Source organism: Bactrocera neohumeralis, chromosome 5 (genome assembly GCF_024586455.1).
Source record: "Bactrocera neohumeralis isolate Rockhampton chromosome 5, APGP_CSIRO_Bneo_wtdbg2-racon-allhic-juicebox.fasta_v2, whole genome shotgun sequence".
NCBI classification, from domain to species: domain Eukaryota; kingdom Metazoa; phylum Arthropoda; class Insecta; order Diptera; family Tephritidae; genus Bactrocera; species Bactrocera neohumeralis.
The window spans coordinates 23432913-23450168 of record NC_065922.1 but is presented as its reverse complement, the minus strand read 5'-3'; the positions used below and the strand labels follow the sequence as shown (position 1 = coordinate 23450168).

General features: G+C 33.4%; 1 protein-coding gene and 1 long non-coding RNA gene across 4 annotated transcripts in view; one reads left to right on the top strand and one right to left on the bottom strand.

Moving 5' to 3' along the window:
• The window catches only part of LOC126758626 (uncharacterized), a 237543-nt gene extending 224002 nt beyond the window's left edge, over positions 1 to 13541 (top strand). Inside the window, exon 6 of one of the 3 annotated variants that reach the window (XR_007666862.1) lies at positions 12989 to 13541. This is a non-coding gene — a long non-coding RNA (uncharacterized LOC126758626). The remainder of the gene's footprint in view (positions 1 to 12988) is intronic. The other 2 variants (XR_007666863.1, XR_007666861.1) reach the window with 2 other exon arrangements.
• LOC126758616 (netrin-B) overlaps positions 1 to 17256 on the bottom strand; it is a 238419-nt gene that overhangs the window by 51932 nt on the left and 169231 nt on the right. The window lies entirely within an intron of this gene.

The window sequence follows — 17256 nt, the reverse complement described above, 5'->3', positions numbered from 1 at the left end:
CATAATTTCAGGAACAACGAGGAATTGAATTGTTCCGATTTTTCAGCCAAAAATTTTCAGTTGTTTAACTATCTGTCATATGTTCAGTTTCAAGGTTGGCAATACTTACTAAATTTCGATTAAGTAGTAAGAGGTTGAAGATCATAATACCGAAAAAGAGTTGGGTGGATATGAAGTTGAATCGCATTGACTTCAACTCAACTGAGTGGAGTTGAAAACCGTAATTGATGAATTAATTTCTATAAAATAGCACACATATTTAAAGTCATTGAAAGGACAATATGTGGTTAAGACAAGTGAAAGGTTTGTTCTGATTTCATTTAGGGAGTATTTTAGAATACGCACTATAAAAATTTTAAAAGTAATTTTATTAAGTTAACTCACATACATACATACATACCGATCTACGTAATCGGTATAAAGTGTAATGCCTGGTGTAATTTATGGATAGATAACACTTAATTACATCACCAAACTTTAATGTTTCAAAGATAGTACGTTCACTTCATTTTGTTAAGATATCTTAAATATGCAAATATGCAGTTTAAGATCAGCACAATGTTTGGTAATTTAAAAAAATAGATAAGTATAACGTGGTTGGGCCAGTACTCAACCAACTGTATCAATGTTTAAAGCAGGACTCATAATTTCACTAAGATATTTCGCTGTTCATTGATATTTTCGGTCCGATATCGATATTAAATCCACATCTTAAAATCATAAATGCGCTAAGCTCAACATCCGATAACATCTGTTTCGGACTAGCCGATTTAAACGACGCGCGCAAAAGAAATCGTTAAAAAAAAAACTCTCTCCTAGATTCGTTCAACTATTTTTTAGTTTGTGCGAAGTTTTATCTCCATATGTCAATTAGTGTTTGGCAGCTCTGGCGATTTTTACCATCGAATAAGTAAATTGAATATGAAATTTGTCTAAAATTTTGGGTCATCAATGGAACCAAGGCTATGGAATCCTTAATAATGTTGCAGAAGTGTTCTGGTGTGTCGAAAAATTTAAGGAAACAGTGCTTGAGAATAATTCTGTTGGCATCGGCGAAGTGTCATAAGATCTCAGCATCTCTTATGGATCGATGCAAGACTTTTTGGTTAATGTTTTGAATATAAGGCATATGTATATTTGACTGATAACTAAACTTTAGTTTATGAGTATAACGTCTCAACTGTGCAACATTCTAGCTAATGGCGTTCCATAAATTAGCCAAAACCAATAAAACCGAAATTCTATGAAGTCAATGAAAGCCATTTCACTAAATAAAACCGAAATTCTATGAAGTCACTGAAAGCCATTTCAGGCAAAGCTTATAAAAATTTTATGGAAACTGGAAGAAGAGTTGACATGCTTTTATTGGCCCATAAAAAGCATTTTTTGTAGTAAGGACATCTTGTTTTAAACTATGTGATTTTTTTTTTGTCAGTTTAAGTCGGATCCGATCAGATATATAATTTGATCAGGTGTATCGATACTTTCTTTGCTGCAGCTTCTCTATTGTAAAAGGAAAGCTGTAGTGTAAATTGGTGTCATATGGCGACTTTCCATATATACATAGAATAAGGTTGTCATGACTATATCATATATCAACTTTGGTATACATGTATCAATTAGACCACTTTGTGAACATAATCCGATTTGGCCTTCTGCATTACCAAAGTCCTCAAAGTGCTGTGGCAAAATGCGCCAGGTTTTAATAAGATACAAGTATACAACAATAATTTACATTATTTCCATAAACTCTTCAAATTCGCCACGTAGAATCTGGAATATATAAGTCTATGAGTCTAAAACAGATTTCAAGCCAGCTATATTTAAGAACGAAGCTTTTCAGGGAATATAAAAATTTGTGCGTCAATTTTTGATATATCCCAATGAAATTTAATACCTGGGTGCATTTTGATAATAAATTGATCATTTGTCAGAATCGGCAAGATCGGACAATTATATAGCATATCTCATTTTTTAAACGTCGCCTTAAAAACCGCTCGAAACCTATTTTAGACTCATAGTTTCTTAGACAGAGTTGTTCAAAATGATCCGTAGAACATTTCGCGCTTATGTCATTTTATAGAAGAAAAAATATTTTTTTATAAGAGAAAAGCGACCTGTTCTACCAAACATATATCGCAAATATACCTATGGTTGTTCGCACATACATACGTATGTATACATATATGCCAACAATGTGCTGTCCATATCTGTCAATGAATTCACAAAAGTCCAAAAGCCATTCAGTTAACATAACAAGCGATATTAACTAAATATGGTGCGCATGCGCAGTCAAACAAATTTGTTTTGCCAAAATGAAAACCTCCGCCAAAAACTAACAAACGACAAATGCTACAAAGCGACAACTAAGCAAGCAAAAACAACAAGGATAAACGATTTGAGCAGCTTTACGTCAGCAATGAACACGTGTTTTAGGAAAATAATTGCAAAAATTGACACATGTATACATTAGGGTGGTGTTCTGTCTTTAATGAAATGTGTTCAGAGATTAATGTTTGAAAATCAGAAGTGGTAAAAATGTATGGATTCTGAAATTTTATATGTTGCACAGAGTAGTTATACTTTTGATCTCATAAAGGCTGTTTGAAGCACCCATATTAATCGGTGTGTATAAGGAAACGATATATGAAAATAATCAGCATGGCCAGAGGACTTAATTTTCGGGTATTTACTGGGTCAACTCTTAATGCTAGATGACAGAAGAACCCACTTTTAATGAAATTCATTTCTCAAAAATAGTTGAATTTTCTAAACCAAACAATCACTTTATCAATATGGAAAATTCGAACTGAGACCACGCTAAGGCTAAATTAAAATAATTTTGAATGTTCGTAGACTTCGTAAATCGGTATTTGAAAAAAATCTGATTGAAAAATGGTAAATTCCGAAAGAAACCTTTAGGTTTCTTCTAGCCCTTATATACTAAATTTGTTGCCTTCTACTTTTATTAGTGTGTGTGATTCCAAAATATAAGTACACAAAATATATATGTAATTGAAGAAGATAAATTACAACAACCCTAATGCTCAACAAGGTGCAAAGCGCATTTCGGGCGCGTGTAGGCTGACAAATCGAAAGCACAGCACACAAATAAGCAAGCAATTTGCCACAGCAGTTAACCAGTGCGACGACAAGTGTACCCGCGCTCCCCCCTCCCGCACGAAATACCGAAATAGATGCAGCCCACAGAGACACTGCCAAACGCTTTGACAAGCCAGCGGAAAGCAAACACGCGACTTTTCGCGGCGAACCGACGCGGCACGGCTTTGTTGCTTCCGCCGCAGCGCTTAATTTAGCGGCGCATTAGAAGTATCCGCGCTTGCTGTTGTTGTTGCTGGATGTTTAAGCAGTTTCATGGCTCATAAAATTCGACATTTGCACAACAACAACAGTAACACAAATGAAAAGCACAAAAACAACAACGAAATAAATATTATTGCAGAAATTTGCTAAACAAATGCGCCGCAAATGCTCGAACCGTTTGCCATTAAGAGATATCCAGCACACACACACACGCACCTCAGTAAGAGCGAGTAAATAAATGACATGTGCATACATGCAACATGCAACTACGGCCCACAAAGTGCATATGATGCTATCGCAGGCGCGTGGCAAATGGAAAATCCGCCACACTTAGACTATGGCGCGCGAGTAGGTGCCCAGGCAGCGCAGAGTGGGCGCCGAGCGGCAGCGTGACGCGCTGGTGGGACGACAGGAAACGATGCATCGCCGCTGCGGCACATTTGACATTCAACGATTTGCGTTTATTTGCTGTTGCACATTTTATATGATTTATAATAGTCAGTTGCCTGCGGTGCCACCGCTGCGCTCTTCACAAGCGCATGCAACAGCAACAACAAAAATAAAATAAATGCAAATGGCAAAAGCCCAACGCAATAGATGACAACAAGCGGCCAACAACAACAACAAATCGGAGCAAATGTAGATGCTATTGCGGCGAGCTGAGACTTGCAACATGCCGCACACATGTGTTAGAGGCATATTAATATATCAGCGCTGCGCATTTCGGTGCGTGCCACTCAAATGCGGGCCAAAATAAATAAAGAAAATAGGAAATGCAATAAAAATATGAATATTCATTGCGTTTGGCCTGTGATGGCTTTCTAAAAATTACGCTGTGTGGCGATGGCGAGTGAGTGTAGTGGTAGATTGTGATTGTGCAGACAGCCGTTGCATAAAACTAATTTTCCTGCCATAAAAGTTGACCTTTAATGGATACGATGATCTGCACAAGCATATGGAGATATGTGTGTATGTATGTATATATGCATGTGTATACATATATGCATGTGCGTGTTTTTGTGGCATAATCGTAATTCAATCGCGCCGCTGGCGAAAAGCTGTAAACGCATTTTTATAGCTCGAATTTATGCTTCCAATCATACAAACACACACACACACTACTTTCAGTGCATTTTAGATTCATTGAGGTGTGTCCGACTTGATGCCGCTTTGTGGGGTGGGTTCTCCATCAGCGTAAAGTTATTAGAAAAAATTTGAATCAGAAGAAAGAGTCATTAAATGTCTTTGAAGAAAATTCATTGACATTAAATTATCGGGGTCTCCATGGTTCATGCTTTCACGCCCTGATTTATGGCGCATTCATGCGGAAATGAAAAACGGGTAAAAGGTGCGCCGCAATTAAAAATAGAATTGAAGATGTCTTTCAATGTAAAAGAAAAACAAAGAATCGTTTACATTGTAAAAATAGAAGAATCGGTTAAAACTACTATTATTTTACAACCAGAAAATTGCATATATTGCTTTTTCATTTGAAAGACCTACATAACTTTACTAAAAAATAATAATAATGCGTGGATGGGAAAATTTACAATGTCGTGCCATGGACTAACAAGTGAAAATAAAAAATATAAGATCTAGTAAAATAAATTTCCATATTTTTGCTTTAAATTAAAGAATCAGAATGATCATATTTAAGTCACATATGTACCGTGTTCGATAACTTTTTGCCCTTTTGACGGCACTTTCATATTGCCACTCTCACTCATGGAAAACCTCGTCCTTATTAGCAAAAAATTGGGACGGTTGATTTTCACAAGTTTCTCTTGAAGCAATATTTTCACCATTTCATCACAAAAACATTCGCCATAAACACGAACTGGTACTAATCACTTTTTTCCAGGTCAGAACTTTATAAGATGGATGCTTAAAAATCAGCCAAAAGCCAAACTTCGAGGGTTTCTGGCGAGTCACTATCGATATATGTGGCATGGCGTGCTTCCAATGAAACATAATTGTTCTTCTATTGACCAAATCTAGATGCATCTAGATGATTGCTTTTTTCAGGTTGTCCAGTTTTTGAAGGTATAAGTCAGGCTTAAAATTCCACCTTAGCTCTCATAATAGATAGATTTTTCTACCAATCCCACCAGACACCTAACAAAATCTTTCTGACCATCAATCCTGGCCTGACCACTATTTGCTTCAGATCACTAAGATTCCACCACTACCGTTTTAGCTTGTAGTTATAGTGAATGACCTATCATTTTAATCACCGTTAACCACTCACTTATGAAATTTATTGATTTTGTTGCGATTCAGCAGCAATTTGCAGATGAAACTTCAGTCCATTAGAAGCTAACTCATGTGGTACCCATACATCGAGATTTTTTTTTTGCTCTCCAGCCTTATATAAATGATATATTCCACAATTAACCTTTCAGATCGTGGTGTTGCCTAGACTTCAAAATTAACGGAAAGGAATCCACGAAAACAAAGTTTTTCAATTTAAGGAGCACACCAAGTGTGAAAATTTTTTTTTGATATTTCGCTGGTTTATACTTTAATATATGGCATGATAAAATTTCATATCGATATCTCAAATGGTTTTTAAGTTACAGCCATTTAAAGGGTAGCCGCTAAGTTCAATAAGCTTCGCACTTTCAAAACTGCATTTTTCTACCTGTTCTGTAAATAACTGTACAAACAATAATCTATCGGTTTTTAGATCTGATCAAAAATTGAATTTTTCAAGGCCAAAAGCGACCAAAATTCGGGGTTAATTTTAACTTCTTCTTCTTTATTAGCGTAGACATCGCTTTCACGATTATTGTCGAGTTTTGACCCTGGCATTTTTGACTTCCGCTTTTGATTAAAGGATATTATACGGATGATACCTTCTGGTTTAGTGAGCTTTTATTTTAAAGTTTCATTCACGGAGAAGGCCGGAAGCACTGCGGCATATTTCTCTTTTTTTTTCAAAAATTTCGCTGTATATTTTTGAAAAATGTATAAATATTAATACCCTGAAAATTTCAAAACAATAGATGCAGTAGTTTTTTCTTTAATTCCCAATATCTAATGATTCTCAAACAATTACAAAACTGTCTGCCTTAGGTTTTTTTTTAGTAGAAATCGTGTCGTTTTAACTGTCATAATATTTCTGAAGCTATTTACAATACTTATAATTAAAACTAAAAAACTCACTTATTTCGATTTGATTATACGTGCAAACGGTGTTCCACAGGTTACTTTTCGTCCAGCTTATGTAAACCCTACTCTTTTGAAAAATAGTTTCATAAATCTACTTAAAAATTATTGAGTTGAGTTATTTATAATTAAGTGCGTGGATGGCGCATTATTATGCCAGTATAAGTGATTTATACCAGTTGTTTGTTCGATTCACCACTCGCCAAAGTTTTACTAATTAAAGATAATGATATTTTGATTTAATTTTTCCTATTCTCTAATCCTTTTTTTGCAATTTAGATAGGTTTGATAATATTTTACTAAACTCCATTTATATAAGCCAAGAAATATGTACGCTGTGGTTCCAGCAAAGAGCTTTTGTACATGTTAAAAACTTTTGGATTTGCTACTATTCTCACAATTTTGATACTCATATATATGTATGTAGTTTGATAATTCTGAAACTTCGTTTAATATTCTATACAGCCAACATCATTATAATATATATAATATATAAATATATAGATATAGTCATAGATATACGTATATGTATATAATACTACTTATACATAACATGAAATATATATAAAGTAATATAGCTATGTGGAGGATTGCATTAATTCTATAGGGTAAAATTTCATCAATTTCATTTTTCCCCTCAAGTTATAAAAATGTTACAATGTAAAATATTCCAGTGTATAAATATTATCAAGGATAATCGGTGCTTATATTGACAAAAGCGAATACGAGCACAATGCAAATGTCAGCAGAATGTAAGTCAACTGCAGGGTACTTGTAAATAAAACACACAGAGAGATTTTGCCGCGTTTATCGTGCCATTGTATTTTAAAATGCTGCGCTCAGCTATATATTTCAGTCGTATTTAGGTGAATGAATGCAAACTCTGACATATAAAAGTATATGTATATATATATATATATATTTGACTTACATCTTTTGTTACATAATTTAAACCAACAAGTAGATCAAATGCAATAGCAACTAATGTACCGATTCCAAAGTACATAGTTCAGAAAAATATCATTTAACACTAAATCGGTTGCTTTCGGATTAAAATCTTTCCAACTACAAAAGTCGCGGGGTTGCCATGTTATATGCTTTTATAATATTTCTAATAGCAAGGATAGTCTAATTTTTTTGTCTTAAATTTTATTCAAAACCTCTTTGTGAAAAAATGTTCCATCACCCTCAGAATACATGTACAATATATATGTATGTAGGTACGATTAAATTTTCTGTATGAAATATTATGTAGTAATATGCGTTAATAATTATTTCTACTCTATTATTAAAATTATAAGTAAAAAAGGTATAAGAATAGAAAGAGATTCTAAAAATCTTCTATTGAAAATATTCAGTCCGCTCTACCAGTACAATTCCTGATTGTAGATCTCGATTATATATATTTAGGTAATATTTTGAAAAGGAATGAAAGCTACAAGGAACAGATTAATATTAAATATATATTAGCATTTTCAAATAACTTAAACGCTTTATTTTAAATTAGATATGAGAAAAAATATTAAGTAATAACAAGAACAAACGTTAACTTCGGCTGCACAGAAGCTAACATACCCTTCACAGGTGCATTTCTTTTAGTAACTATGTGTCCTGTTTGTATGGAAGCTATATGCTATAGTAATCCAATCTGAACAATTTTTTCGGAGATTATGTTATTACCTTAAGCAGTAATCCATGTCAAATTTCGTGAAGATACCACGTCAAATGCAAAAGTTTTCCATACCAGCACTAGATTCCGATCGTTCAGTTTGTATGGCAGCTATATGCTATAGTTAGCCGATCTGAACAATTTCTTCGCTTATTACATTATTATCTTAGAAAATAATCTATATGGCAGCTATATGCTTTAGTGCTCCAATATCGGCAGTTCCGACAAATGAACAGCTTCTTGAGGAGAAAATGACGTTTGCAAAATTTCAAAACGATATCTTAAAAACTGAGGGACTAGTTCGTATATACACAGACAGACAGGCGGACATGACTGAATCGACTCAGCTCGACATGCTGATCATTTATATGCATATATACTTTATAGGGTCTCCGACGCTTCCTTCTGAGTGTTACAAACTTCGTGACAAACTTAATATACCCTGTTCAGGGTATAAAAAATTCGGACTATAAAAGTTATGGACTTGGAATCACAACGGTTGCTAGTAAACAGATACGATGAAACTGTTTTTGGGACCCTGAGCTTATTGCCTAGCCTTTTGGATAGAGAACGAAAGCTCCCTTCCTTACTAAATATATTTCATGATTATTAGCCAGAAAACATTTGCGCAAGTCGGAAACGTATTTTCCAAGGAAATAACTGAGTAAGTTAAACCTTAAGGAAGAATATCGAACCATACAATATTCCAATCTAAAAGCTCCATTTTAATAAATGTTGTGTAGATATACCAAAAAATGATAGAAACAAGTACAATTAATCTTAAGATAGTAGAGATTTTTAACTCTTCTCAATATAGTACTATTATTTAAGCACTTTCATCAAAGGGGTCTTTTAATTAGAGGCATCAGAAAGAATTTAAGAGTGCCCATATTTTTCAGTTTCATAAAGTAATTCCCAATTTCCAGCTCTAATACTTTTGAGAAGCTTTTAGACAAAAGAGCAGAAATATAACACGCTACGAAAAATCATGGTTGAGGCCTTGCCTGTCTTTCCCTTTGATTTCAAATTAATTTTTCATTGAAGGTTTCGTCGCTTAACCTTCTCACCAAATAGTTTTAAAGAGTTATAAAAAAAGTGTCAAAAATTATTCAGAAATAGTAGGAGTGTAAATGGTGACATGTTCCTAAATAATATTTCAATTAAAACTTGATCGTAGAGTTCCTTAACGTCATTACTTTAGCTATTTGACAACAACTTCAAAATCTATTATTTCCGATAAACAAAAATAATAATAGTGATTATATTATCGATTAAAATGCTAAATAACGCAACATCACTTTCCATAAGTTTATAGGAGATAAACCGTTTTTAATCCTTGAAAATTCAACCTCGTCCTCCCTTCCTCTTTCCGATCACAGGTCGCACGTAAATTCAGTTTCTTTCATTTTACTATTTTATCTTACGTTTCCAATGGGTTTCAACCTGCTATAAATTTCTTGAATTGTTTATCGTTTTCAAAGACTTTTGCGTAGGCGTCATATTCAATAATAATCTAGATTTCGAAGTATTGCTGATAGATTGTTTTGCATTTGAAGGGACGATATTTTAAATTTTTAGCTTCCGCTGTCAGAAATAACCAATATATAACCATTTTGTAACCAAAACTCAAATTTGGTTTCAATATAAGTGGTTTCTAATATATTATCTTTCCTTCCCTGTCAACCTAGTGGCGATATGTACGAGTAATATGTAATTAAATTTACTACTAAATTTCATAAGCCATCATAAAAAACTAAAAAAGCTCCTTCAATAAAAACTACCCACAAAGGAGAATAATATTCCGCAATAAACTGACATTTATGCACCACTGTTTGCCAAACAACAAATCAAAGCACCGTAAAGAGAGTAGTTAAACGTCAGTAATGACAGCTGAAATGTTGTCAGTGATGCAAGAGATGGTTGATAGATATACCCGCACTGTACCCATGCAGCTGGCTGTGAGTGTGGCCAAGGGTATAAGCAAGCCAGCGCAGGGATTGCCGCAGTCAGCACATTTAGGTAGCGAAAGCTTGTTGTGCAAACTAAGTAAATAAATATAGCGGAGAAGCGCAAGCTGTCAACGCGCAGGAAGCGAACACACACAAGCATAATTGCACTCAAGAATAACATGTGAGTAGATATAACAGTATATATGGTATATATCTGCGCTGCTAAGCTGCATTTGCAAGCGCAAGGGACAACAGCTTAAAAAACAACAATTGCGATAAATTTACATAAGGTGCTTAACCCAGAAACATAAATACGATATTTAAGTATAAGCTGCGACGGGGGATTTATAATACGCATTTGTTGTTGCCACAAAGTGTGCTTGCCACATATGTATATGCACTCAGATATACGCAAATAAAAATAGATGCATGGCAGATAATGCAAATGCAACGCGCGCTATAACTATAACTATATAATATCAACAACAACAATAACGACAATGTGATGCACGCTTTCATGCGCATTTACTGCAGAAATCCATTGAAATGTGTTTGTGTGTGCTGCTTCTTTACATTTTAGCTTGCTACGTCGCAGAATGCATGCGCTTGCATTTTGCTGATTTTTCCCTTTCCCTTGTCCCTTTCTCTTCTTCCTTCTCTCTATTCAACATTTCCCTTTTCACCCTTTGCTGACAGTCGCTACTTAATTTCCTCTATATTTATTTACTTCCTTCGCATGCAGCTACTCTGCAGTATTTTTATCGCTTTGTGCTTAAACGCCACGTTGCACGTATGGTTTTTTCGCCCACTGTGGCAATTCAAAGCGCAGATCCACACACAAATGTTTGGATTTCTACAAATTCAGCCACTATTCGCTGCATACCTTTGCACACATCGGAATTGCGCTTCAACTATGCGGAAAATTCAGTTGCAACGGTATGTGGTGTATATGCAACATACATATATATATTCAACGAAAAATAGTTTTTTTTTGCTCTCTCTTCATAATATTTTATGCTTACTCGCCAGTTTCGTAAATAAAAAATTAACGAAAATAAACCTACAGTTACAGTTTACACTATTCTGTGCCATTTGCCTTGGAAATCTCTCATAAAAAACATTAGTTTTAAAGATTTTTTTATGCCAAAGAAAAAGTTGAAATATTTTTTCAATTCACTTTCTTTGCTACATAAATAGCTATTTTGTTTTTACCTAAACTGGATTCTATCGAGAGTTACTTTACTACTTTTATAATTTCAACTAATATTGGTTTATGCAATATTGATCAAAAAATCATATAATAAATACTAAGAAATGTATTTCTAATGTATACATTTTGACAAAAAAGTACCCGGAAATTGTAAATAAAACGCAAAATAAAAAATATTTAATTATTCATCAATATTTATTTTGTCGCCTTCAAAGTAATGCCAACCAAATGCAATACACTTAGGATTTTTCCAGTCCTCAAAACACTTATCATAAGCACTTTTTGGGATAGCCTTCAGCTCCTTTGGCGAGTTTTGTTTTATCTCTTCGATCGACTGAAAACGGGTTCCACCGAGCGGCAATTTCAGTTTGGAGAACAAGAAAAAATCGCAAGGAGCACAATCTGGTCTATACGGTGGTTGATCGATGGTATTCATGCGTTTTTGGCTTTAAATTTAGTCACAATCGTGGCTCAATGCGAAGGTGCATTATCAACGTGTAAAATCCATGAATCGTTCTTCCACAATTCTGGTCCATTTCGACGTTCTCCATCCGGAAGAAACTCGTGATGCACAAAAGCACGGACATCAAAAAAAGAATAAGCACGTTAGTTTTTGAGCAGTTTTTGGCGTGGTTTTTTTGTTTCGGCTCCTTTTTCCGAACTATTCCTATGATTATTGACTTGTTTTGATGCAAACTCATAAACCCATGTCTCATCGGCAGTTATAATGCTCTCCATGAATGTGGAATTGGAATACGCACAATCAAGCATTTTCAAAGAGACCTGTTTACGATACTATTTTAAAAAAATTCAGCGTTAACGGGACGAGTTGAACAAGAACGCGTTTCTTATCCAAAATATCCTCCAAAATCATTCGAACCGACTCGTGAGAGATGTTGAGAGATTTTTCTAGCACTTGCAGTATTCTTCACTTTTTTAATATTTTCATCAGTTGAAGTTCGAAGTCGTCCAGAACGAGGCATGTTTTCAACGATCTCGCGACCGTATTTGAAGGCTTTGTACCACTCGTACGATGCTGTTTTTAAAATAAACCGAATCACCTTAAGCCTTTTGTAACATTCGCAAAAATTGCGCTCACGAAATTTGGTTAAAAATATAAAATTTAAGACAATTCTTTGTTCGATGTTTTTTCCATTGTAAAAGTCACAACGCATAACTGAGGTGAACTGACTCAAGCAACAGCTCTAAACAGACTGGTTGAGAGATCGGGCTTATGTTTGGCATAATATTTATGGTCAGAATTGTCACAATGTATAGTATATTAAAACAAATTATTATGTATAAAATAAGATTAAACTCACATTTTTTCTTCACAAAATAAGAGTCTGAGCTCTTTTCATTAATTTTGAGCTAAAGCTTCACTTTTCAAAGCATGGGGCCATTTGTAATGAATATTTTTATGAGTTATTTCTTAGAATTTTTTTTATAAAAATTAGTTATTCAGGATCGTATATCCTGTTCATGTGTGAATACTCATTCAAATAACTTACCTCAAAATATATATATCGCCTGCTTCATGTTTTGATGTTTCGTCACTAGTCTTCTATGAATATGTCCCTCATTCCATTTAAATTCTTATTTATCATTCTCAATAATTCACTTATCTACTTACATATATTTAATATTTCCCAATATTTTTCGTTATAGTTAAACATCTTCAATATGAAAAAATTCCCCAGGATCATCATGAAAATACGGAAGCAAAGGATGACATTTAAGGAATTAAGGAATTTAAGGAAAGTTGCAAAAAGTAACTTTAGACTGGATGGTCGTTGGGATTGAATACTGAAAATACAACTGGAAAGGATTGTGAATCGTGCGAATCCAATTAACGACAGCCACAGGGAATACATAAAATATTTGCTCCAAGCTTAAAAGCACTTTAATAATAAAATTATAATAATATTATTTCTTTATAAATCATGATTCTTTATAAATTATTTATAAGTTATTATTATTATTAGTAATATTATTCAAGCCAATCATTTGTTAAGTCCGATTGCCGCCAACTATGCACAAATTTATTAAGTTCTGTAAGAAATTATAAATAGCTATATGATAAAAAACTTTACCTATTATAAACTATAAGACAAATAAAATACTTTATAAAAAGTTAAGAAACTAAAATCATCGTATGTTAAAAAATAATTGTATATGGTAAATAGTAAGTAACTTTACCTCAATAAACGTTTTATAAGACATAAGACTAAAATATAGTTAAAAATTAAATAAAAATAATAATGAGTAGTTGCTCCTGTCATCAGAGCCGAAAAAAATTCATTAAAAAACGCACAAAGCAAAAAACTTTTTTACTTCCAAAAGATTGGGCAAAATTTGCACTAAAAGTGAGTATGTGTACACATAAACTGACATATATTTATATATTAATATTATAATATATTTTATTAAAATTCACACGTCAAAATTATTACCACATAATTTTAAAAGTTCAAAAAAATATCAAGTGCATTTTCCAAAAGTTTCGCATTTTGCTCAAATTTATTCAACCCCAGTCAATTTTCTTTTGTTTGACACCAAAATCATTAAAATCGCTTAGGATTTGCGAAATTGCAAAAAAAAAATCAGTTCTGATCACTCTATACCATTCAATTAACCGTGTCTGCATTTTCCATAGTTTTTCTCAATTTTATTCAACCCCACTCAATTTCCCTTCGTTTGACACCAAAATCCTCAAAATCGGTTAAGATTTGCCGAAATTGCAAAAAAAAATCACTTCTGGTGACTCTATACCATTCAATAATTTTGTTCCATAGTTTTCCTCGATTTTCTTCAACCCCACTCAATTTCCCTTCGTTTGACACCAAAATCGTTAAAATCGGTTAAGATTTGCCGAAATTATAAGAAAAATTCACTTCTGGTCACCCTATACCACTCAATAATTATTTTCCATAGTTTTCCTCGATTTTCTTCAACCCCACTCAATTCCCTTTCATTTGACACCAAAATCATCAAAATCGGCTAAGATTTGCCAAAAAAAAAAAAAATCACTTCTGGTCACTCTATACCATTCAATAATTATTTTCCATAGTTTTCCTCAATTTTCTTCAACCCCACTCAATTCCCCTTCGTTTGACACCAAAATCATTAAAATCGGCTAAGATTTGCCGAAATTATAAGAAAAATTCACTTCTGGTCACTCTATACTGTTCAATAATTATTTTTCACAACTTTTCTCAATTTTATTCAGCTCCACTCAATTCTCTTTCATTTGACACCAAAATCATCAAAATCGGCTAAGATTTACGAAATCTGCAAAAAAATCACTTCTGGTCACTCTGCCGCGTTTCCTCGATTTTTGTCAATTTCGCAAACATCAAATTACACCAGGCACCCAGAATCGCCCAGTAGGTAGCTGCCGCAAAAATAAAAAAAATTTTGTAGCATACCCCAAAGGCGCTCTCTCAACTTCCTTGAATACCGGATATTGCATTGCATTCGATTAATTGGGTATATCTTTGGTAAAACTCAACCGATTTCGAAAATTTTTGCGGCAAACGAAAGGTGGACGCTTTTAGCAAATAGTACTACGATGCATTTACTTTCACATAATATAGACACATGGTAATTAAGCAAAAAGTATTTGGTTATAAAAAGTACCCTGGCGCAGAGTTTTGGAAGTATGAAAGGTTGTGTTGTAGCAGATTTTACTTATAAAGGGTATCACAATGGTTCAGGAGTATGAAGAACCTTTCATCTTGTTTTACAAATGTAAAATTAGTAATTTTGATCATAGAGTGGCTTTCTCACGTTTCATTTAAAATATTTCTTTTACTTGTGATTCGTTAATTATTGTGTAGCGAATGCATTTTATTTGCTGCACGTCTGCCTTTCGTTTGCCGCAAAATTTGGGTTGAGTTTGCCCGAATGACCAATTAATCGAATGCGAATTACATCCGGTATTCGGAAGTTATTCCTGTAAACGTCCCAGCATCCTTTACATCCGGTTGTCAAAAATTTTGCAGCTGCCGGTAAGGCAGATTTAGCAAACAGCCGATAATTGATGCCTTTTGGATAGGAAAATGTTGTGGAAAAAATAAAATTTAAGTTTTAAATGAAATTTTTGCGGCTCTATGAGCAAGCTCTTACTGGGCGATTCTGGGTGCCTGGTGTAATTTGATGTTTGCGAAATTGACAAAAATCGAGGAAACGCGGCAGAGTGACCAGAAGTGATTTTTTTGCAGATTTCGTAAATCTTAGCCGATTTTGATGATTTTGGTGTCAAATGAAAGGGAATTGAGTGGGGTTGAATAAAATTGAGGAAAATTGTGAAAAATAATTATTGAACAGTATAGAGTGACCAGAAGTGAATTTTTCTTATAATTTCAGCAAATCTTAACCGATTTTGAAGATTTTGGTGTCAAATGAAAGGAAATTGAGTGGGGTTGAAGAAAATTGAGGAAATCTATGGAAATAATTATTGAATGGCATAGAGTGACCAGAAGTGATTTTTTTGCAGTTTTCGTAAATCTTAGCCGATTTTGATGATTTTGGTGTCAAATGAAAGGGATTTGAGTGGGGTTGAAGAAAATTGAGAAAAGTTGTGAAAAATAATTATTGAACAGTATAGAGTGACCAGAAGTGAATTTTTCTTATAATTTCGGCAAATCTTAACCGATTTTAACGATTTTGGTGTCAAACGAAGGGGAATTGAGTGGGGTTGAAGAAAATTGAGGAAAACTATGGAAAATAATTATTGAATGGCATAGAGTGACCAGAAGTGATTTTTTTGCAGTTTTCGTAAATCTTAGCCGATTTTGATGATTTTGGTGTCAAATGAAAGGGATTTGAGTGGGGTTGAAGAAAATTGAGGAAAATTGTGAAAAATAATTATGGAACAGTGTAGAGTGACCAGAAGTGAATTTTTCTTATAATTTCGGCAAATCTTAACCGATTTTGAAGATTTTGGTGTCAAACGAAAGGAAATTGAGTGGAGCTGAATAAAATTGAGGAAATCTATGGAAATAATTATTGAATGGTATAGAGTGACCAGAAGTGATTTTTTTGCAGTTTTCGTAAATCTTAGCCGATTTTGATGATTTTGGTGTCAAATGAAAGGGAATTGAGTGGGGTTGAATAAAATTGAAAAAGTTGTGAAAAATAATTATTGAACAGTATAGAGTGACCAGAAATGATTTTTTCTTTCAATTTCGGCAAATCTTAACCGTATTCGATGATTTTGGTGTCAAACGAACGGGAATTGAGTGGGGTTGAATAAAAATTGTGAAAAATGCAGACACGGTTTATTGAAAAAGAAATTTTTGCAAGGTACCACTTTTTACTCACCCTTCGTTTAGTAATATAATTAAAACAAAAGTTTTTTAATATAATAATTTATTATAAATTATTTCATACTTAGCATGTTATTTAATATTTAATTTGTACTTAAATTAAGGGTTATTCTAAATAACTGTGGTGTATAAATAGCATTACCATGCATATATTCATTTGATATACACTTTTATTCAGCCTTTTCAATAAAACAAATTTGAAAAATTATAACAAATTAAGTTTATGATTTATGAAAAAATTTGAGACAAAATATGAAACTTATTTTTAAAAGGTATTATTTAAATAAATATTACTAATAATTCTCACATTTTTTATAAAAGAAATTTTTGTTACAATCAACACAGAAATATGTGGACAAGCAGACAATAACCATCAAAAGAGGGCAAAAGGTTTCTTCGTAGCCATACGCTGCGGCTAAATGCTTAAATTTGTACAACAAGAGTTGCGTAGCCAAACTAACGGGGATGGGCTCGGACTCTAAAAATAACTACTTAATACAGACGTGAATACCACAATTTTATAGTAAAAGCAATTACTATTTCAAACAATAATTCATATTAAATTTAAATATTATTAAAACAAATAAATATTTACAATAAATTGGC